We start from the raw sequence: 24,214 nt of genomic DNA, 5'->3' as shown, positions 1-24,214 counted from the left end.
ACTGTATACTTAGACTTGGTAAGAAAGCTGTATTGAAGAGGAATTTTACTGAAGTAAATGAAGCAAAATTTTAAAATTGCTAAATAAAAATATGAGTAATAATAATTTAATGGCAACATAATGAACATAGTTAAGATGATTTTAACAATCTAAAACAAAAAAATTAATTAATCATGCAGGATATGATGCAAAAAAGAGTAAAAAATATGGAAATTATGTTTAAAGCAGAGTCAATTCATAGATTGATAGGACTTATAGAAGCATAAAAATAATGCAGAGGAGATGAAATTGAGAAGCAACTAATGACAAGGAAATTATAGAAGAAAGTTTCCTATATTTGACATGGTTCATGAGGCTTCATTATGGAACGGCTACTCTGAATGTTAAGTAGATGAATGTAAAAGACATACCCAGATTGCAATACAAAATAGATCCCAAAGCAAATCAAGAATGAAGCTCATTTTTTTTTTGAAAGGAATAAAAAGTGAAAATGTGGAGATTCTCATATGCAATGCTTGATTCTAGAAAACAATGCAGCAGTATCACTGAAGGTATAAAGTAAAAAAGATACTGAACACAGTTTTCTGTACTCAGACAAACTAGGGTCAGTGTTTAAGAGTAAAAACAAAATTAACCTAATGACTTTCCCTAGGAGACTTACACCAATTTTCCCTACAGCAAAATTAAAAAAAAAAAAAAAATCAAGATAAAAATTATGAACTATAAGAAATAATATTACCGACAGATAGCAAGAATATATTGAGTTAATTCTAAATCAATATTGACTCATAATGTAAAGTAATTGATGACAATCTAGGTATAAAAGTCAAGATGCTTGCAACAAGCGGGGAGAACAGAACATTCTTGTCCTTTTGTGGGGAGGATACAGGCCATGACTAATAACATATTTTGATAGAAAAAATGAAGTTTTCAAGTGTGTTTAGATAGATAAGAGTAAAAACATCAGTGACACAATAGGGGAGTATTAACACAAAATAAAATAAGAATATAAATTTTGAAAACAAAATTTTTAAATACATTTCTTAGAGTATCTTTAATGAAGATTTGTTGGTGATAATCTCAGTCGGTGGTGAAGGAATTTTTGGTTATCTAAAAGCCCCTACATTTTATCTTTTTTTTTTTTTTTCATGAAGCAGCAGCAATGTTTACTCAACACAGGATAGATAGTGATGGAATTTGGCCTTGTTCCCTTCTCCCCTGGGATGGTTCATATTGATGAGTACTCTAGAAATCTTTTAAACTCTGGTAAGTTCAGAAAAACCACTCCCTTCACCTTGTCCTAGCAGCGTGCAGTCTGAGACCTGTTGGCTTGGGGTGTTCTCTGATGGAAGCATGAAAAATTACAGTCTAAAGCCAGCACAGAGCTTTCAGGCTCACAGTGTATCCAGAGTTGCCTAGGTCACTTGGCTTTTTGCCTTGGGTAATTGTCTCTTGGTAGAAGGTCCAGACCTTAGGGGGGTGGCTCAATTAATCCTCAGGAAGGTTCAGTTCCTGCTCTGCACTTGGCCCATTTTGCCAGGTTTCTAGGCTGTTCTGCCTGAATCTTAGAGATGGATTTGGAGTCTTCACCAAAGCCTTTAGACTTTGGTGAAGAATAAGATACTCTGTCTCTTGCTGTTTGGAGCAAGGAATGACCTCCAGATGCAGGGAATACAGCAACACCTGGACCAGGGACATGACTTCCAGAGACCAGCTGTTCTGTAATAGAGATGGGCTGGCTGGTTTGGCAGGGAGCTTGCTCTCTTTTCTGAGGACCGAGAGTAGTGTGGGGCTATAGACCATGGCAAGGTTGTGCAGGGACATCTTGTTCACCATTTCATTTTCTGCCACCCTTTTCAGGTGGTCCAGAAGGAAATGGCCTCTGGCTTTGGGAATGACAGTAGCAAGTTAAGTATGTAGCTCTCCTTTGCAGCTGGGCTGGAAAGAGGGATGCCCTTGGCTAATTTGGGGTAGAACTTCTTGGTGAAGACGGGCTCAGGCAGCTAGTGGAAGTAGAACTTCAGCATCCCAGGGATGGTGTTGACTTCCTTCTCCTTCATCTTCATTGACACATCCTTGTTATTGCCATCAAAGGACACCTTCAGGGCCTGAATGTGGATGACCACTCTGGACATGCAATAGATGCCCACTTCCTTCATGCCCTGGTTCTCAATCTCCACCATGCACTGGCTCATGATGTAGGGCACCCTGAGCCTCTACCTCTTGGTGACAACAGTGACCATGGCAACCTTGACTCTGAGCACTCACTGCTGTTTCAGGAATGAATTCTCTTGGAGCTCAACTCCTCGCTGGTGAACTTGAGGGATAATTTCACTTTAATCCCACTCATGGTGATGATGGTCAGCTGCCACTTTCTGTCCTTCAAGCCCTGGGGAATGCAGCTGGAGCTAACCCTACCCCCTGATCCTGTCTGAACTCTCACTGACCTCCTTGGTGATTTTTGTTTTGTTGTAACACTTTTTGTAACACGCTACCCTCAGGGCCTGGGAGCTTTCCAGCTCAATCTCAAACTTTTTGTTCCAGGTTGGTTAAGCTGTGTCCTTGTAGAGGCACATCTCTGCTTTATTCACAACATTATCTAAAAGATAGATAGATGAAGATAGGTAGATAGATAGACAGATAGATAGATAGGGTATTTAAATTGATATTTTTCTCAAGATTTTGAAGATACTGTTCTATTGTATTTAATTTTTAACGTTGCTGTAAAGTAGCAGTTTGTTTTCATTATTCTGTAGGTTACCAATCTTCCCCCCCCCCCCCCCGCCCCCGGCTTACCTTAAGGTCTCTTTTTTTATTTTTGGTTGTTTTTATCCACTATAGTTTCACTAGAATATTTTTGCATGAAGTTATTCTTGTTCAGTAATCCTGCTTGAACTAATTTGTTTTCTTAACCTGAGACTTGCATCAAGTCTGAAAAATTCTTAGCCACTATCTTCTCAAATATTACCTACCTCAATTCTTTCACTAGCTCTCTTTGATCCCTTTGAAGAAGGCAGACATTTGCCTTTTCATTCTATTCTTTATGTCTTTTAATTACTATTCCATATCTTCTATTTTTCTTTTTTTTTGCCTCCTGTTCTGCATTTGTATAGCTTCTTAAGATCTAACTTTCATTTTATGAATTTCCTATAGTTTTTAAAATATTCACTGAGTTTTAAGTTCAATAATTATATTTTAAAACATAGAAGCTCTACTTTGTCCTTATTCAGATATTTCTGGTTAGTTTTTATTTTAATTTATAAATCATCCAATGTGAAATATTTCATACATACATGCAACAAAATGACTATTGACACTTCACTTTGTACACCAAAATAAATTCCAGATGGATTTCAGATAAAAATATGAAAAATAAAAAGAATAAACCTTTTAGAAGAAAACAAGAGAATATCTAGTAACCTTGTAGTATGTAAAGAATCTTGAACAGGACAAAAATTCTACTCTTGGAAGTCAAATAATTGGATGATGTTAAAATTAGAACACTACTCATAAAATAGCAGAGTGGGAAAAGATCCTACAACAAATTAATACAAATCAATGAAAAAGATGCAGCACAATAGAAAAGACAAACAAGTATTTCACTAAAGTGTATACCCAAATGATCTATAAACCTGTACCCAACTTTGTTATTCCTCAGGAAGATATGTCTGTCTGTCTATCTATCTATCTATCTATCATCTATCTATATTTTTAAGGAAGAATTTTATTTCTAAGTTGGACAGAGTAGTCCATTGCTAGCTAACGGTCCCACAGAGAATAGCCAGAAATGCTAGATAATCACAGAAATTATATTTTTGAAGACATCAGAAAACTATGAAAAAATGGAAGACAAGGAATTAAAATTCCAACGAGGACAGAATCATTTAGAATTGAACTGAAAATTTCCACTTTTTTTTATACATATTTTTTTCTTTTTCACATTATTTTCCATTATAATTTTTTACAAGATATTGAATATAGTTCCCTATGCTCTACAGTAGGTCCTCTTTGGTTGTCTATTTTACATACAGTAGTGTGTATCTGTTAATTCCAAATTCCTAATTTATCCTTCCCCCTACCTTTCCCCTTTTGTAGCCATAAGTTTGTTTTCTATGTCTGTGAGTTTATTTCTGTTTTGTAAATAAGTTCCTTTGTATTATTTTTTTAGATTCCACATGTCAGTGATCTCATATGATGTTTGTCTTTCTCTTTCTGATTTACCTCGCTTAGTATGATAATCTCTAGGTCCATCTATGTTGCTGCAATGGCATTATTTTTATGGCTGAGTAGTATTCCATTGTGTATATATATATATCACACCTTCTTTATCTATTCATCTATTGATGGACAGTTAGGTTGCTTCCATGTCTTAGCAGCTATTGTAAATAGTACTGCTATGTCCTATTGGGGTGCATGTATTTTTTCCAGATATGTGCCCAGAAGTGGGATTGCAGGATCATATGGTAACTCTACTTTTAGTTTTTTAAGGAACCTCCATACTGTTCTCCATAGTGGTTGCACCAATTTACATTCCAACAGTGTAGGAGGGTTCCCTTTTCTCCACACCCTTTCTAGCATTTATTATCTGTAGATTTTTTGATGATGACCATTCTGACTGGTATGTGTTATTTTCTTTTCCACTAATGTTTTTGGTCGTAATATTGGATTTCCTTAACTTCAGTTTTCTGGATGAATTTGTGTAGAATCAGAATTACTTCTTTCTAAATAATTGGTAGAATTCAGAAGTCAAACTATCTGGGCATAGAGTCTTTTACGTGGGAAGTTTTTAAACAACAAGTTCAGTTCCTTTAGTAGATATATTGTTTTTCACATTAAATATTACATTTTAAGTGAGCTTTGATAGTTTCTGTCTTTGAAGGAATTTGTCCATTTTATCTAACATCAAATTTATTCATATTCTTTACTTATTATTCTTTTTACATCATGGAATTTCTAGTGATGTCATTTCCCTCATTTTTGGTATCAGTAATCTGTTTTTTTTTTTTTGTTTTTTTTTTTCCCCTAGTAAGTCTGGTTATAGGTTGATCTTCTTGAGGAAGCATTTTTTGGTTTCTTTGATTTTCTATATGGTTTTTCTGTTTCTAATGTATTGAGTCATTGATATACACACTGATCTTTATTATTTCCTTTCTTCTCACATAGGTTGTTTTTTTTTTAACATCTTTATTAGAGTATAATTGCTTTACAATTTTGTGTTAGTTTCTGCTGTATAACAAAGTGAATCAGCTATATGTATACTTGCCTTTTAATAAGGGAAATTTACCAATTCTATGCCAATTTTATGTGTAAGTAGGAGGCAGAATATCTGAGTGGGTCCCAGGCAGAAGGCAAAACTGGATCAGAAAAAAATCAGCAGTGCTTTAGGTAGCTACATGAACATATAGCCAATATGATCCTCAAGACGTTTGGCAAATATCATAGTGGTTTTGGGAAGAATGCTGGAGCTAAGCTAACAACCTGTTAAAAGGAGGGTAGAGTGCATGAGTACTAAGGAACTGCAAAGTTAGCAATTTCAAGCTGTGAAAGTCTGAGCCCTAGAAGCAGGAGAGTGCCAAAAGTCAACTAAAGCTTATCAAAATTTAAAATCAACCTTAAACTACTTTAGTTCTTGATTGGGTTAAAGTGATCAACTCCTCATTCTATCTGCCTAATAAAGGAAAGGGTAGACCCACTCTGAAGAAAAATCACTGGGCTCTCTATGATCCATTTAATCATAATGTCTATCATTCATTATAAGCTTAGTAGTCATTTGAATGTACAGGATCTAATAACCAATATTCAAGAGGGAGAAAAGGTAGGTAGAATCCGTAGGAGCAGAAATTTTACAAGTAGCAACAAAGGACTTTACAATATCTATGATTAATAGGTCTAAAAAATAAATAAAAGTATGGTGACTATTAATGAAAATATAGACTATTTCAACTAAAACTTTAAATGACAGTTGAAAGAACTGAATCTGATAAAATGCATACAGTCAGATCTTGGTGGTAAGAGCGTTGTCTATTCAGATACATGGTTACTCAGACACACAAGATAGGTTATCATATATCATGGTGGAGAGTTGTACAAATTTTACTCCATGATAAACACACACTCCTGAGTCTTGCCTTACATTTCACAATGGTGCACACATGTTGTAACAGTGTTTTAAGTTTCATACTTCTGTGTGTTGAGACAAGCAAAAATCTAAATCAAAATTGAAAAAAAAATCTGAGTCAGAACGGAGTGACAGATTCAATAGCCAATGAGAAGCAACAAGAAGTTACATCATCTTATGGCAAAGGTGAAGGTATTTTGCAGGTGTAATTAAAGTCCCTGATTAGTTGACTTTAAGTCAATCAAAGGGAGATTATCCTTGCTGGGCCTGACTTAATCAGGTGAAATCTTTTAAAGAGGGTCAAGAGATGAGAGAAAGAAATCAGATTCTCTTGTTGGTCTGGAAGAAAAGAGCAACCATGAGACATACAGCAGCAAGGACTGGACTCTGCTAACAAGCACACGGGCTTGGAAGAGGATCTTGAGCCTGAGATGAGATCCTAACCCCAACAGCATCTTGAATATTCTCAAGAGCAGAGGACCCAGTCAAGCCAGGCCTATACTTCTGACCTATAGAAGTTGTACAATCATAAAAGTGCACTGTTTAAACTGCTAATATTATCCAGCAATAGGGAAAATATATATAAATTGATATTGATATTGAATAAAAATATCAAGATATAGACTAATGCCAAAAAAGTGCTTCATTTTTTTTAATGAAGTATAGTTGATTCACAATATTGTGTTAGTTTCAGGTGTACAGTAAAGTGATTTGGTTATACATATATATATATTATTTTTTCAGATTATTTTCCATTATGGGTTATTACAAGTTATTGAATATTGTTCCCTGTACTATACAGTAAATCCCTGTTGCTTATCAGTTTTCTATAACTAGTGTGTATCTGTTGATCCCATACTCCTAATTTATCCCCTTGCCACTCTCTTTCTCCTTTGGTAACCATAAGTTAGTTTTCTGTATCTGTGAGTCTGTTTCTGTTTTGTAAATAAATTCATTTGTATCAGTTTTTAGGTTCCACATATAAGTGATATCATATAATATTTGTCTTTCTCTGTCTGACTTACTTCACTTAGTATGGTATTCTCTAGGTCCACCCATGTTTCTGCAAATGACAATATTTCATTTTTTATGGCTGAGTAATATTCCACTGTGTATATTTATATAGAACACATCTTCATCCATTAATCTGTCAGTGGATACTTAGGTTGCTTCCATGTCTTGGCTATTGTGAGTAGTGATACTATGATCATTGGGGTGCATGTATCTTTGAGAATTAGAGTTTTCAACTTTTCTCAATATATGCCCAGGAGTGTGATTGCTGGATCATATGGTAGCTCTACTTTTAGTTTTTTAAGGAACCTCTATACTGTTCTCCATGATGGCTGTACCAATTTACATTCCCACCAACAGTGTTGGAGGGTTCCCTTTTCTCCACACTCTTTCCAGCATTTATTATTTGTAGACATTTTGATGACAGCCATTCTAACAAGTGTGAGGTGATACGTCATTGTGGTTTTGATTTTCATTTCTCTAATAATTATCGATGTTGAACACCTTTTCATTTGCCTGTTGGCCATTTGTGTGTCTTCTTTGGAGAAATGTCTGTTTAAGTCTTCTGCCCAATTTTTGATTAGGTTGTTTTTTTGATATTGAATTGTATGAGCAGTTTGTATATTTTGGAGAAAAAAGTGCTTCATTTTGGTAAAAAGTATAATAGTATATGTTTATGGGTATATCAATATAAATATAGTATAATAATCCCAGAATATATTGCTAGAAGTGAAGAATAAAAAATTCAAATTTATAGAATAAGGAATTACATTGTTAAAAGATTATTCAAGTGACCAGAAACCAGAATAAGCCTCCTTTGAAGAACAATAGACAATCTCGATTATATTATATTTAATTCATATTATTAAGGAATGCTTTTTATAGGGTTTTAATAAAAGTAATATTTGATTACAGCTTACTCTGTCTTTGTATTCTTATAAATTCTCTTTTTTACATATCTTTTTCTCTGTCTCTCTCTCACATACACACTCACACTCATTTAATCTTCATACAAGAAAGTGTGAGATAGTTGTTTTTATTATTATTATTTCCATTTATTTATTTATTTATTTATTTGGCTGCAACAGGTCTTAGTTGCGTCATGAGGGATCTTTTAGTTTTTTAGTCACAAAGCAGAGTCACAGGTATTTAGGAAAACTGCCCAAGATCACAGAACATGGCATAGCTAGGATTTACAACCAGTCTGACTCCAAAGTAAAACAAGTCCTTATGTTTAGTATAATACTATCATTGCCTTCTGAATAAAGTTTTAAAGTGTTAAAGAATTTCAAAATTATCTGTGTTTCAATGCATTTAACAAGGTAGGTGATCAAGATGAATAAAATTATTTTAGTCTAAAATTACATGTAACTCTAAAAAAACTGATTTTTAAAAATTCCCTTTTCACGTTACACTAAATGCAAAAGATAACTGCTATTCTTGCTCAGTGTGGTCTCTTTTTTGATATAAGAAACACAGAACTAAATATTTGACTCCAAGGAGAAAAGAACAGAAAACAGATCCATTGTTGGCATAACACTTGATCTATATTTAATTTTCTGGGTGAAATAAAATTTTAAAAACATTTTTTTAATGTCCCTCAAAAATTTGTTTCTCCAAAGAGTAGCCCTCTTGGTAAATGTTTTTCAACAGAATTTAGTGTTCACTGAAAGCCAGTGAAAGGAAGCATTAAAACCACCTTGTGCTTCTGAAATAAAATGCTATTCTTTTAGCCTTTTCCCTACATTGGGGGGTCATTTGAAACAAAACAACATAAAATACCAAATGTAGTGCTGAATGCAGAGAGAGAGAGATTAAAATGCTCTCTCACAAGATCATTTGAAAGATCTTGTGTGACCACGAACAAAAGATCATATGTCTCTTGTTATAGAAGAGATGAGAGAGACAAAAACTGTTCTCTTCAATTCTCCCTCATTCTATTTTATTCCAGTGCTTATATTCTAAAGTCTGTCCATATTTCTGGACACAATTGAAGGGATTTCAGGACACAATTTTCACAGAGGATATGATAGGTTTTTGAAATTTTCTTGATTGTCTTCATTATGTCTTCTGTGCTTAATCATGGCCTTTCTTGTATCAGTATTTTTCCCTTTCATACATGTCTGCTTAAATAGATTTTAAGCATGAGTCCTCTCAAACTATTTCCTAAATGAATAAAATCATATAGTGAGACATAATTAAATCCAAACAACACTTTAGGAATAGGAAAGCACATCAGAGAACAGGATTCATTAACTCTTTCAAGCCATTAGTTACCCTGTCACTGTTGAATTGTTCCAAATAGCATAATCATCTACTCATTTTTCCTTTAGGGACTTGAAAACCAGACAAGTCTTAGTAAATTGAAAGGAAAACAAGTTGATGATGATGAAGTACAGCACTAAAAAATGATGGAGAGTGTTAAATATCTAGAAGACAGCTTTTGTTTCATTTCACTAAAAAAAAAAAAAAAAAAAAAAAGGAATTTAAAGTGAAAATTCTAAGTGTTTAGAATTACATTTGACATCCTTTTTCTTTCAGAAGATGCTACCGTAAGCTATATGCTTTCACTGTTCATATGCAAAAATCTATTTTATATGTCTTTTAAATACATATTTGATATTTATACTGTTTTGGATTTTAATGCTTTATGAGTATCATTTCCCTGAACAATTTTAAAGCTTTCTAAGGGCAGGGAGAATGGTCTGTGCATCTGTGATTGTCCTCAGCACCCTGGACAGTGCTTTGTATATCAGGAAGCTCAATCGTTGACTGTGGATGTGCTATTTGCTTGTTTGACCTGATCCACTACATCTATTTGACCTTTCATAGGCTCAAAGTCTCATAATTGACTTACCTCCTTTATGTTTCATTAAATTTCAGTTCTCTATACACTGTTTCATAAACAGAGGATGAAAAAGCCTTTGCATATGCTAGAAGAATGTATGAACACTTTAATCCTCCCACTCCACACTCTTCTAGAGAAACACTTCTTATCTAAGCTTCTCCAGCAAAGGTGAGGACTTAGGTCCAACACTAGGGATATATGCTCATCTAGACTATAATGCTCTGTAGTTGCCATGAATTTAATTCAAGGCCAGATAACCGTTACTGTTGCAGATAAAAAGAGGCTCATCTTACCTTATAAAAAGCTTCTTAGTATAGATAACATGTTTATAATACTGACAAAAAGTAATTTTCATCAAAAGTTACATCTTTTTTAATATTTTTAAAATACTTTGTTTCAAAATTAAAAATAAGAGAATAAGTACTTTTGAATAATTACAAAGTTAGAAAAAATTTTAAATATTACCTTTCTCTAATTTCAGTCTCCTTTTAAGTTAGGATTACTATAGGCTTTAAAGGGAGGTCTGCAAGGTGAATATCATGATGTCATTCTAGAACTCGATGCAAATCTCTAAACAATAATATTAAAAAGAAAGTTATTTTATAAAAAGTTTCTTTGGACATACCAAAGTAACATTTAGTCTTCTAAAATTGTAAGGATAAATGTGACAAATTTTCGTTTCATAAAAATGACAAGAAAATGCAGGACCTTCAGTTGTTTTTTATTCTTCCCACTTTACCCTGAGAAAGGCTGGTACTTTATTTATTTAGTTAGTTAGTGTTTTAGTTTTTTCAGAACAGAGAGATAGTATGAACAAAAATTAAAAGAAAAAACAGCAGTCAATAAATTTTATTGTAAAGAAGAATTATTTCTGTTGTCTAGTGCTTTCAAGAAAAGTTATTTAAGAGGCATCCTTTGGCATCCATGGAAGATTGACTCAGGACCCCCCATAGAAATCAAAATTCCTGTATGTTCAAGTCTCATATAAAATGGAGCAATCTCATATAAGCTATTCGTAACCTCCCATATATTTAAATTATCTTTAGATTACTTATAATGCCTAATACAATGTAAATGCTATGTAAATGTGCCAGCATGCAACAAATTCAAGTTTTGCTTTTTGGAAATTTCTAGAATTTTTAAAAAAATATTTTAGATCCAAGGTGGATTAAATCCATGGATGTGGAACCTGAGGATATGGAGGGCCAACTGTATTTACAAAGCAGTAGTTTAATGAATTATAGATAACAAGATACTTGCAAACTAAATGAAAAAGACTTTATCAGCTCAAGAGGAACAAGTTCTAGATGAAGCCTCATCATAGATCAGATAAATAAACCCAAATGTTTAAAGATTTTTCTTCATTCCCTTAATTTTTTTTTATACTGCAATTACTTTCTGAACTAAGTTCCAGCCAATCTCTTCTCTTGTGTAACTCTAATAAAATTACTCATTGCTAATGTTACTTCCATCAAATTAAAAACCTTCTAACCTTCCTTCCTGCTTCAAAGACCATTAAGGCATCTGCATTAGATTTAAAAAAAGCTAAGTTATGCTGCTCAAATTTTTGCCAAATTCTTATTTTTCCCTTATTGGAATTGTAAACTCGATGATGCTAAGGAGAAGAAAAATAATGTTATTCATAATATTTTGACAGACCAACATTACTAGGACATATTATTATAATTTTACTACTTGGACCAAACTGTTTTTCAATCTCACCTGCTCTATGTAGCTTTGAATACATTTTCCTGTCTAATCTGGGCTCTTATATCTGTGCTTTAGACTGAAATATTGAATCTTTCATTCTTTCCTAAATTTAGGTCTGTCTCCTCTCCTACCTTTTGACTCCCTCCAGGATGTAGGAAGCCCAACCATGAATTATTTAGCATCCATTTTTCTGAATCTCAAACAAATCTTAAGATAGAGATGTATAGCAATAGATGGGCAAATAGTAAGATTATAATAATGTACAATTTAAATAGTAAGATAATATTTGAACATGAAATGATCTGGCTTTGGTCTGCATAAACCATGAATTGATATTTTTCCATATCATTCGCCTGTGTTTATTTGCAATTTGGAAAAAGCTTCTTTATTGGATTATACTTTTTTTCTTAATTACTCGATACAAAGATTTATGAAAACATTATTTATGTTTAGATTTATATCTAACTTATTTGATGTACAGTATTAATTTGTATAAGTGAAGTAACATTATAAAAATATCAAAGTTAAAAATAAATTTGTATGTTATAATTAACTGATTTTTCCTTCAATTTACCTACATCTCTACAATTGAATAATCAAGATACTACACCTTCATGTAACATTCTAAGACTGAGTATAATGGAGGTTTTATTTCACCTCTTCCTCTTTCTTCAATGTACTCTCTACCAGCCTGTTTTCCGACCTGTGGAATAAGCAAGATAAAATGACAGTTCCCTCTGGAGTGTATCAAAACACGCCAGAGCAATAAAAACCATGATAGGAGAGATTAAGCTTTTTGACCCCAATTGTGGCATCTCAGCTTTTTAGAGAGTCTGGCCTCACTATCTCTCCTCAGTGCATGGGGCGTTTCACAAACATTTTGAAGCTAAGAAATCTCTCTTTCAGAATGGAGCCCTAGGGATAATTTAAATCTTTTGACCCACTGGCAAATTTCTCCATCCTGGAGGATTAATTGACCATTCAGTCGATAAACTTTTGAAGACTTGAAGGGAAATTTACAGATGTCCACGTGGGGCACATGAGAGACATATTAAAGGGACAAACATAAGTTTTTATTTAAAAGAGATTACAACTGAATCATGGCAATAAATGATACATATAATCAGAATAGATATAACCCTTATAAGAATAAACTGACTGTTGGCTTAGGCATTTATTTCCTAGTAGGTTTATGTCATTATATTAGACTCATAGGTAGATTATCCTGCCCTCATGGATCCTTGCATATTAAGGATAAAGAATAATTAACCATATATAGGATAGAATATAGTCAGTGCTAAGTAACATAAAAAAGTATGAAGCAACATCATGGAAAATCATAAGAGAAGGAGGTTACTTTCATGAAAAAAATCAAGTAAGACTTCCTAAGGAGAGTAAGACTGGAGCAAACCTTGAAGAATTGGTAAAACTTACTTATGGGAAGTGGGTAAAGAAAAAACCATCCACAAAGAGAAAAATCAAATGTGGCAGCAATATCAAGGCCTTGAATGTCAAAGAGTTTCATTTTTAATTCTACAGAAAAGGATTTCCAAAATTGTATAGAACATTAATGTCCATTGAGATATAAATGGATATTGCATTAGAAATAAGTAAAGGGTTCTCTGGCAGAATTAAATTAAAAATCAAATACTCCATAGATCTAGAGATATCTAGAGCAGGTGGTCATAGAGTAGAGACTATTACTATTACTACCACTGCAACCCCTGTCCCACTGCTGCTGCTAAATAGAAGCCGAAACCAATGAGGCATGAGGATGAGGTGCTGTGGGTTTATGACTAAGTAAGTAGTCTGATTGATGTTGTATCTTGAAAAGATAACCAGCAGTGTTCTAGATGAAAACACAGTAGACAGAGTGATTTTTCTAAAATAGAGGCCTGATGTCACTTCTCTAATTATTAAATTTATTTATTTATTTATTTATGGCTGTGTTGGGTCTTCGTTTCTGTGAGAGGGCTTTCTCTAGTTGTGGCAAGCAGAGGCCACTCTTCATCGCGGTGCGCGGGCCTCTTACTATCGCGGCCTCTCTTGTTGCAGAGCACAGGCTCCAGGCGCGCAGGCTCAGTAATGTGGCTCACGGGCCCAGTTGTTCCGAGGCATGTGGAATCTTCCCAGACCAGGGCTTGAACCCGTGTCCTCTGCATTGGCAGGCAGATTCTCAACCACTGCGCCACCAGGGAAGCCCCACTTCTCTAATTATTAATACTTTTCAGTGGCTTCTCAACTCACTTAGAGGAATAGCTAAAATCCTTATGTTGACCTTTGAGAGCCTTGGTGTAGTCTCTACCATCTCTTTATTATTATCCCCTCTTCTCTCTCTCTGCTCTCTCTCTGTCTCTCTCTCCCTAATTCTGTTCCACACACACTGCTCTTTTACCACACAGAGCATCCTTTCCCTCTGCCTTCCTATTCCTGTTCCAGGGAATATTGTTTCCCAGTTTTACCCCCAACTCACTCCCCTGTCTCCTTCAAGTGTCTGTTCTAATTCACTTTAACTTTATTATAAATAACCATTCCATTATAACTTTCGTCTAACTTTCAGTGCTTTTGCCCTGCTCAACTCATATTTATCACTCTTATCCTACCATAGGATATACGCCTGTTTATTTCTTTGTTGTGTGTCTCCCATACCTGTGACAACTGCAGTAGAGCAGGGACAGAGAAACTTCTGTACCCACAATACCTAGAACCATGCCAGGTGTGTCCTAGCTACTCAATAAATAGAAATTGAGGAAATGGAGAGAAAACTAAGGTTGTGGAGACTAATTAGAAAGTGTTTTGTAAAACTGAATGTGAGAGGAAACAAGGGCTTAAACTTAGATGCAAATATATTAGACAGAAAAGATTACTACTTAACTACAGGGAGAGGCCTTCAAGATGGCAGAACAGTAAGACATGGAGATCACCTTCCTCCCCACAAATACATCAGAAATACATCTACATGTGGAACAGCTCCTACATAACACCTACTGAATGCTGTCAGAAGACCTCAGACCTCCCAAAAGGAAAGAAAATCTCCACGTACCTGGGTAAGGCAAAAGAAAAAAGAAAAAAAGAGACAAAAGAATGGGAACAGGACCTGAACCACTGAGAGGGAGCTGTGAAGGAGGAAAGGTTTCCACACACTAGGAAGCTCCTTCACTGGATGAGACGGGGGATGGTGGGGGGAAGCTTCGGAGCCACAGAGGAGAGCGCAGCAACAGGGGTGCAGAGGGCAAAGCAGAGAGATTCCCACACAGAGGATAGGTGCTGACCAGCACTCACCAACCTGAGAGGCTTGTCTGCTCACCTGCTGGGTCGGGTGGGGGCTGGGAGCTGAGGCTCCGGCTTCGGAGGTCAGATCCCAGGGAGAGGACGGGCATTGGCTGCGTGAACACAGTCTGAAGGGCTTAGTGCACCACAGCTAGCTGGAAGGGAGTCCGGGAAAAAGCTTGGAGCTGCCTAAGAGGCAAGAGACCATTGTTTTGAGGTGTGCGAGGAGAGGGGATTCAGAGCACCGCCTAAATCAGCTCCAGAGATGGGCGTGAGTCGTGGCTATCAACACAGACTCCAGAGACGGGCATGAGATGCTAACACTGCTGCTGCAGCCACCAAGAAGCCTGTGTGCAAGCACAGGTCACTATCCACACCTCCCCTTGTGGAAGCCTGTGCAGCCCACCACTGCCAGGGTCCCGTGATCCAAGGACAACTTCCCCAGGAGAACACACGGTGTGCCTCAGGCTGGTGCAACGTCAAGCCGGCCTCTGCCGCCACAGAACAGGCTTGCCCCGAATTCTGTTCCCCTCCTTCCCCCCAGCTTGAGTGAACCAGAGCTCCCTAATCAACTGCTATTTTAACCCCGTCCTGTCTGAGCAGGAACAGATGCCCTCAGGCAACCTACACACAGAGGCGGGGGCAATCCAAAGCTGAACCCCAGGAGCTGTGCGAACAAAGAAGAGAAAGGGAAATTTCCCCCAGCAGCCTCAGGAGGAGCGGATTAAATCTCCAAAATCAACTTGATGTATGATGCATCTGTGGAATACCTGAATAGACAACGAATCATCCCAAAATTGAAGCAGTGGACTTTGGGAGCAAGGATGTATATATATTTTTCCTTTTTCTCTTATCATGAGTGTGTATGTGTATACTTTTTTGTGTGATTTTGTCCGTATAGCTTTGCTTTTACCATTTATCCTAGGGTTCTGTGTGTCTGTTCCTGTTTTTTTTTTTTTTTTTTTGGATAGTTTTTTCTGCTTGTTATCATTGGTGGGTTTTTTTTTTTTTTTTGGCTTGGTTGCTCTCTTCTTTCTTTTTTTTATTGCTTTTTAATTTCTTAATAATTTTTTATTTTAATAACTTTATTTTATTATTGTTTTTTTTTCTTTTTTTCTTTTCTCCCTTTTCTTCTGAGCTGTGTGGCTGACAGGGTATTGATACTCTGGACAGGTGTCAGGCCTGTGCCTCGGAGATGAGGGAGCCAAGTTCAAGACATTGATCCACCAGAGACCTCCAAGCTCCATGTAATATCAAACGGCAAAAGCTCTCCCAGAGATCTCCATCTCAACACTAAGACCCCGCTCCACTCAACAACCAGCAGCTACAGTGCTGGACGCCCAATGCCAAACAATTAGCAAGACAGGAACACATCTCAACCCATTAGCAGAAAAGCTGCCTAAAATCATAAGGTCACAGACATCCCAAAACACACCACCAGACACAGTCCTGCCCACCAGAAAGACAAGATCCAGCCTCATCCACCAGAACACAGGCACTAGTTCCCTCCACCAGGAAGCCTACACAACCCACTGAACCAACCTTAGCCACTGGGGGCACCAAAAACAATGGGAACTAGGAACCTGCAGCCTGCAAAAAGGAGACTCCAAACAGTAAGTTAAGCAAAATGAGAAGACAGAGAAGCACACAGTAGATGAAGGAACAAGGTAAAAACTCACCAGACAAAACAAATGAATTGGAAATAGGCAACTACCTGAAAAAGAATTCAGAGTAATAATAGTAAAGATGATCCAAAATCCTGGAAATAGTATGGAGAAAATACAAATGTTTAACAAGGACCTAGAAAAACTAAAGAGCAAACAAACAATGATGAACAACAAAATAATTGAAATTAAAAATTCCCTAGACAGAATCAATAGCAGAATAACTGAGGCAGAAGGACTGATAAGTGACCTGGAAGATAAAACAGTGCAAATAACTATTGCAGAGCAGAATAAAGGAAAAAGAATGAAAAAAATTTACGACAGTCTCAGAGACCTCTAGGACAACATTAAATGAGCCAACATTTGAATTATAGGGGTCCCAGAAGAAGAAGAGAAAAAGAAAGGGACAGACAATATATTTGAAGAGATTAGAGTTAAAAACTTCCTTATATGGGAAAGGAAATAGTCAATCAAGTCCAGGAAGCACAGAGAGTCCCATACAGGATAAATCCAAGGAGAAACATGCCAAGATACATATTAATCAAACTATCAAAAATTAAATACAAAGAAAAAATATTAAAAGCAGCAAGAGAAAAACAAAAAATAACATACAAGGGAATCCCCATAAGGTTAACAGCTGATTTTTCAGCAAAAACTCTGCAAGCCAGAAAGGAGTGGCAGGACATATTTAAAGTGATGAAAGGGAAAAACCTACATCCAAGATTACTCCACCAAGCAAAGATCTCATTCAGATTTTATGGAGAAATTAAAACCTTTGGAGACAAGCAAAGGCTAAGAGAATACAGCACCACCAAACCAGCTTTACAACACATGTAAAGGAACGTCTCTATGCAGGAAACACAAGAGAGGGAAAAGACCTAAAATAAAAAACCCAAAACAATTAAGAAAATGGTAAAAGGAACATACATATCGATAATTACCTTATATGTAAATGGATTAAATGCTCCAACCAAAAGACATACTCCCTCTGAATGGATACAAAAACAAGACCCATATATATGCTATCTACAAGAGACGGACTTCAGACCTAGAGACACCTACAGACTGAAAATGAGGGGATGGAAAAAGATATTCCATGCAAATGGAAATCAAAAGAAAGCTTGAGTAGCAATTCCCATATCAAACAAAATAGACTTTAAAATAAAGACTATTACAAGAGACAAAGAAGGACACTACATAATGATCAAGGGATCAATCCCAGAAGAAGATATAACAATTGTAAATATATATGTGCCCAACATAGGAGCACCTCAATACATAAGGCAAATGCTAACAGCCATAAAAGGGGAAATCGATGGTAACACAATCATAGTAGGGACTTTAACACCCCACTTTCACAAATGGACAGATCATCCAAAATGAAAATAAATAAGGAAGCACAAGCTTTAAATGATACATTAAACAAGATGGACTTAGATGATATTTATCAGACATTCCACCCAAAAACAACAGAGTACACTTTCTTCTCCAGTGCTCATGCAATATTCTCCAGGATAGATCATATCTTGGGTCACAAATCAAGCACTGGTGAATTTAAGAAAATTGAAATCATATCAAGTATCTTTTCCAATCACAGTGCTATGAGACTAGATAACAATTACAGGAAAAAATCTGTAAAAAATACAAACACATTGAGGCTAAACAATACACTACTTAACCAAGAGATCACTGAAGAAATCAAAGAGTAAATTAAAAAATACCTAGAAAAAAATGACAATGAAAACATGATGACCCAAAACCTATGGGATGCAGCAAAAGCAGTTGTAAGAGGGAAGTTTATAACAAAACAATTCTACCTCAAGAAGGAAGAAACATCTCAAATAAACAACCTAAAATTACATCTAAAGCAAGTAGAAAAAGAATAACAAAAAACTCCAAAATTAGCAGAAGGAAAGAAATCATAAAGATCAGGTAAGAAATAAATGAAAAAGAAATGATGGAAACAGTAGCAAAGATCAATAAAACTAAAAGCTGGTTCTTTGAGAAGATAGACAAAATTGAGAAACCATCAGCCAGACTCATCAAGAAAAAAAGGGAGAAGACTCAAATCAATAGAATTAGAAATGAAAAAGGAGAAGTTACAACTGACAATGCAGAAAAACAAAGGATCATGAAAGATTACTACAAGCAACTCTATGCCAATAAAATGGACAACCTGGAGAAATGGACAAATTCTTAGAAAAGCACAGCCTCCTGAGACCAAACCAGGAAGAAACAGAAAATATAAAGAGACCAGTCACAAGCACTGAAATTGAGAATGTGATTAAAACTTTTCCAACAAACAAAAGCAAGATGGCTTCACAGGTTAATTCTATCAAACATTTAGAGAAGAGATAATACCTATCCTTCTCAAACTCTTCTAAAATATAGCAGAATGAGGAACACTCCCAAACTCATTTTACGAGACCACCATCACCCTGATACCAAAACCAGACAAAGATGTCACAAAGAAAGAAAACTACAGGCCAATATCACTGATGAATATAAATGCAAAAATCCTCAACAAAACACTAGCAAACAGAATCCAACAGCACATTAAAAAGATAATACACCATGATCAAGTGGGGTTTATCCCAGGAATGCAAGGATTCTTCAATATACACAAATCAATCAATGGGATACACCATATTACATATTGAAGGATAAAAACCATATGAACATCTCAATAGATGTAGAAAAAGCTTTCAACAAAATTCAACACCTATTTATGATAAAAACCCTCCAGAAAGAAGTCATAGAGGGAACTTACCTCAACATAATAAAGACCATATATGACAAAGCCACAGCCAACATCGTTTGCAATGGTGAAAAACTGAAATCTTTTCCACTAAGATCAGGAACATGACAAGGTTGCCCACTCTACCACTATTTTTTAACATAGTTTTGGAAGTTTTAACTACAGCAATCAGAGAAGAAAAAGAAATAAAAGGAATCCAAATCCAAAAAGAAGAACTAAAGCTGTCGCTGTTTACAGATGACATGATACTATACATAGAGAATCCTAAAGATGTTACCAGAAAACTACTAGAGCTAATCAACGAATTTGGTAAAGTAGCAGGATACAAAATTAATGCACAGAAATCTCTTGCATTCCTATACAACAGTGATGAAATATCTGAAAGAGAAATTAAGGAAATACTCTATTTACCATTGCAACAACAAGAATAAAATACCTAGGAATAAACCTACCTAAGGCGACCAAAGACCTGTATGATAGTTTACAGTTCTTGAATTGACAGCTTTTTCCATGGGTGAGGTCCATCTTTGTCAAATAACTTTTCAAAATTTCAGTATCCCCATTCTCTTACTGCATTTTACATCACACCTAAAACAGCTATCTATGTTACCTCTTTCTTCACAGACCTCTAACCACATCCTACTTTGCTTTGACCCAAAAATAAATGTTAGATTATTACCATTAAATGTTTACTCTGAATTGTCATTTCTCCCTATTATTTACCATCTAAGTTTATGACCCTTTGAACATAGTTCTACAAAACTCTGCAGATCAGAAGCAGTGGATCTCAAAGTGTGGAAGGGGTTTAATTTAAAAAGTATAAATTAACATAGCTTGGAGAATATTTTTCAAATGCCAGCCCCATTTCCTTAACAGATGTTCCCAGTCCTAGAGCTCCAAGCAGGAAAAATTTTTAAACCTCTTTAGTAATCTGGATATACGCCTCACTTCTTACTTCATGACTGAAAGTGACCATCTAAGACTAAGGTTTTTCATAATTTTCTACTCTATATTATCAGTGCCTAGCTTAATGCCTATGTAGCTGCAGTACATCTATAATTCATGTCCTTTCCCACTTGGCAGGAAAGAAACAGAAAGAGAGAGAAAGAAAACAAGTTCTTGTCTGTGAGAGTGAAAAGTTCATTAATGGATGAGTTAGAAGTAGACATAAGTCTAAGAAGAACATTGAACACGCATTTTCTGAGAGAAGTAATTCTAGTTTTCTAGGTAGACATTGGAAAGACATAGCGTGAGCAAAATGCATGTAAGATGGAGATGCCTATCCCATAAAGGAGAGAGGATATTGGTGTGCTGGAGAGTAGTAACACACATGTATGTTATTCATTTAAACAGATAAGTTGGAAACAAGTATACCTTTTCCACTATTCTTTTTTCTACTTCAGGTATAGCATCATGGGATTTGAGACTCCATGATTCCCACATTCTAAATGTTGTCAAGCTGAAATATTTTTAATAGATGTTCACATTTTTTTATGCTGCAGTGGAATGATTCCCATCTCAATAAGAGGCACATCTCTCTGCTAACTACCCAGTTGGACACAACATTTTCCTAATCTTTTTTGCCTTTAGATTTTTTACATATTTTATCTGTCAGAATTGGCCCCCACTCACCTGGCTTCCTTCTGCAGAATTCAGCAAAGACTTAGTCTCTTCAATAACCTTTTCCTGATCCCTACAACCTTGGCTTAAAAATCTGTGTCTTATGCTTTCATAGCATCACATTATTTACCCCACTACACAAATCATATATTGTGTTGCAATTGCCAGTTTTCTTATCTGTCTCATCCATTTGGGGATACCTTACTTGAAGGTAAGACATTATTTTTTTTTATTATATTTGAAACTTTTATTTCACTGCTCAATGCATAGTAGTTTCAATTGCAGGTACTTCTTTTAAGAAGGAGAGCTAAGTAGCCATAGTTTAAAAATCAAGCTTAAAAACTAAGGGTAATGGAAAACTTGCTGAAGGGAAATTGAGGGAAATTAGGCCCTCTAAGTTGAATGGAAATGTGAAAGAGACATCTTTTCTCTGATGTAGCATCTGCTCTGGTAAAAGAGTTGGGAATATTATTAAATATCTCTTTTAGGTATACAAGAAATAAAATACTCAAATAACAAAATTTTAATGTGCATTCTCAATTTCTACTTAGTTTTAATTTAATTTTAGTTCTTTTTTGAGTAGCTAAATGGTTTTTCTTGGTTTACCATAATACATATATATGTTCATTTAAATTTATTCAATGTTTATTGAGAAAATGCTATACAGATAGATTCTGAGAGCACTTGCCTTCTGATGACTAATTCTTTTATGTTACAAGAGGATCCAGACCTTGTTTGTTGGAAACGATGAAATAAAGATACCCAAATTACCTGAAATAAAATTTATCTCAAAAAGTGGAATACATCATTTTATTTAGTTTAGGAAATAAAGCAAGATGAATGAGGCACATGCATCCATCATCCTGAGTGTCTTTGAAGGATGATGTGCAAATTTTGCAGTGTGTTACTGTCATTAGGCTTAGTGTTTATTTCTTAACATTTTCTCTCTGATCGGTTTTAATTCCCCATTTACTAATATTATTATAACCAGTTACAACATATGAGTGTTGAATTAACTTTGTCTTATTATGACATCTAATTTGATATGTAGAATAAATAAACTTTTATTTGTTTTATCAGAGAAAAAGAGCTATAGTAAAGAGCCTCCCCTGCTGGCAAGCCCAGCCCCAAAGAAATATTGTGGATTAGTACTCACTTGGTTAAAGTCAATTACAGGGGCCATGGCTTTATATGCAGGAAAGTGCCAAGCTCTAATAAAGGTACTTCCTAGGTATGATAATTATAAAATTAGATGAAAACATTTAGTAAGTTTACAGCAAATCCTTTATGAAACGGAAGATGCTGAAGCTGAAACAAAGCCAGATTTGGTAACAGCATGCAAACAACCTTCAGAGTCAAAAATCATTTAAAAATGTCTAATCCTATAACTATCCAAGCTGGCAAGTGCTCAATACACAGAAGATTAATTTGGGAGATTTAGAGGGGATTTTAAAGATAACCTTCTGTGCCAAATATGTTAAGAGCAATGTGTCTTCAGATAAAAATACTGAATATTTCATAATCTGTTGGAAAGATGGAGATACAAAATGAGAACAGGAGGAAATTTTCAACCTCAGAGAATTATATAGTTTTCATTAGGCTTCTCTGTTTATACTAGTGAAGTGGAATCTGTGCAAGAGCATGAACATAAAATCAGAATCATTTCAGCTCATACACAATAAGATGACAATAGTAGGAAGGATGGATCACAACCTGAAGATGTTTGATGTGCAACAGAAAGGGCATGGTCCTAGGAAACATTAATGAACTTGAAGGCCAGTGCTGGTAAAATCTTTTGCTCCTGCATTCAAAGTTTCTCAGCAGTGCCATGAGCTAAGTCCTGTCTTAGCGCCCTGCAAACCAACTTAATGATCTTATGTGAAGCCTTCAACACTCACCTGTGTCTTCCAGTGAGTTCTGAATCATTTCCTTAAACAGCTAAAATTCGGCAAGGGAAAGGGTTTAGAGAAGAGCGAGAATATACACTGAACAAGAATAAATAGCTAAAATATATTCGATCTCACAAAGAAATGTCCAAAGTGACATTAATCTGATTTACAGCTATACGATTCTGTGAATCAAAGGGGTAAATGATTTCCTAAAATTGCATTATCCTCTAATATGTATCCTTGGTTATATGAACTTGAAAACCCCAAATTAAAAATGTCACACAAGAAACGTGCAGATGGAAGACCTAAGGACAATATAGCATTGATTAGTGGTCCAAGAAAAAGGCACTAATAGTTTAAAAAATATCTTATGACACTTTTTCTAAATATGGACAAAATACTCTACCATTAAAAGGATGTTAGAAAGAGCATGCTTAAGCAAAGCCAACAGATTGACAGAAAATTTATATCTGTATCTTTAGTACTTCCTAATCTTCTTGTGCTTCCTAGAAGTAGACCAGAATGGGTGAGTGCATGCAAAAAAAATTAATATTTTTATTTCATCAGGCTAACTTGTATTCAGTCCTGTGACATACAATCAATTGTATATAAGGTCATATTTCTGCCTCAGGTTCACTCTCTTCCTTTTAAGCCTATAGCCCTTGATCAATTTCTTCAACCACGTCTTTGTGAACATTTTCAATTTCTATTTTTGAACCTACTTAGCAAACCCAAAGCTGAAGCAACCCAGCAGACTGATTTCTTTGTTCCTTTACCTGGGCAGTTGAATCCAACTGGAGAAAATCGCAAAATCCTCAGAAAATTGCCTCTATAAGTTAAGGTTCTCTGAACTCAATAGGGCCATTTACCTTGCTCATCAATTCTCTGTTCTAAGGTTTTCCTCTATTTTCCATAATATCTAATCAAACAATTTCTTATCTCCCTACCTGTCCTACTCTATTACCTTCCTACTCATTCTCAGCAGAAAATCTTGTCTCCTACTTCTCAGAAATATAGACACACTCAGTTAAGAACTTTTTCAAATTCCTGACACCCCATTTATAAAAGTGATGTTATACTGTAACTAACTTCCTTTTCTCATTATGATAGTAAATTTCTCATTGTGACTAAGGCTAACTCTTCCCCTTGTTCTCTGGATCCCATGAATGTTACATCAGGAATTTCACTCCAATTATTAAAGCTTATCCCATTCTTTCCTATACTTTCTTTTTCTTCTTGAATTTTTGAAAAATCCTCATGTCTCTCCCATTTGTTCTTATACGTCAAGCCTTCTCCAGTTTTATTTTCCTCTCCATTACCTAGCAT

General features: G+C 35.4%; 1 pseudogene; it reads right to left on the bottom strand.

Annotated features, from left to right (window-relative positions):
• Positions 1-1,598: 1,598 nt before the first annotated feature.
• On the bottom strand, positions 1,599-24,214 carry LOC118884424 (annotated as a pseudogene).

The sequence above is a fragment of the Balaenoptera musculus genome, chromosome 18, assembly GCF_009873245.2.
Source record: "Balaenoptera musculus isolate JJ_BM4_2016_0621 chromosome 18, mBalMus1.pri.v3, whole genome shotgun sequence".
NCBI lineage: Eukaryota > Metazoa > Chordata > Mammalia > Artiodactyla > Balaenopteridae > Balaenoptera > Balaenoptera musculus.
The sequence above is the reverse complement of the archived record's forward strand: the minus strand, read 5'-3'. Positions and strand labels throughout refer to the sequence as shown.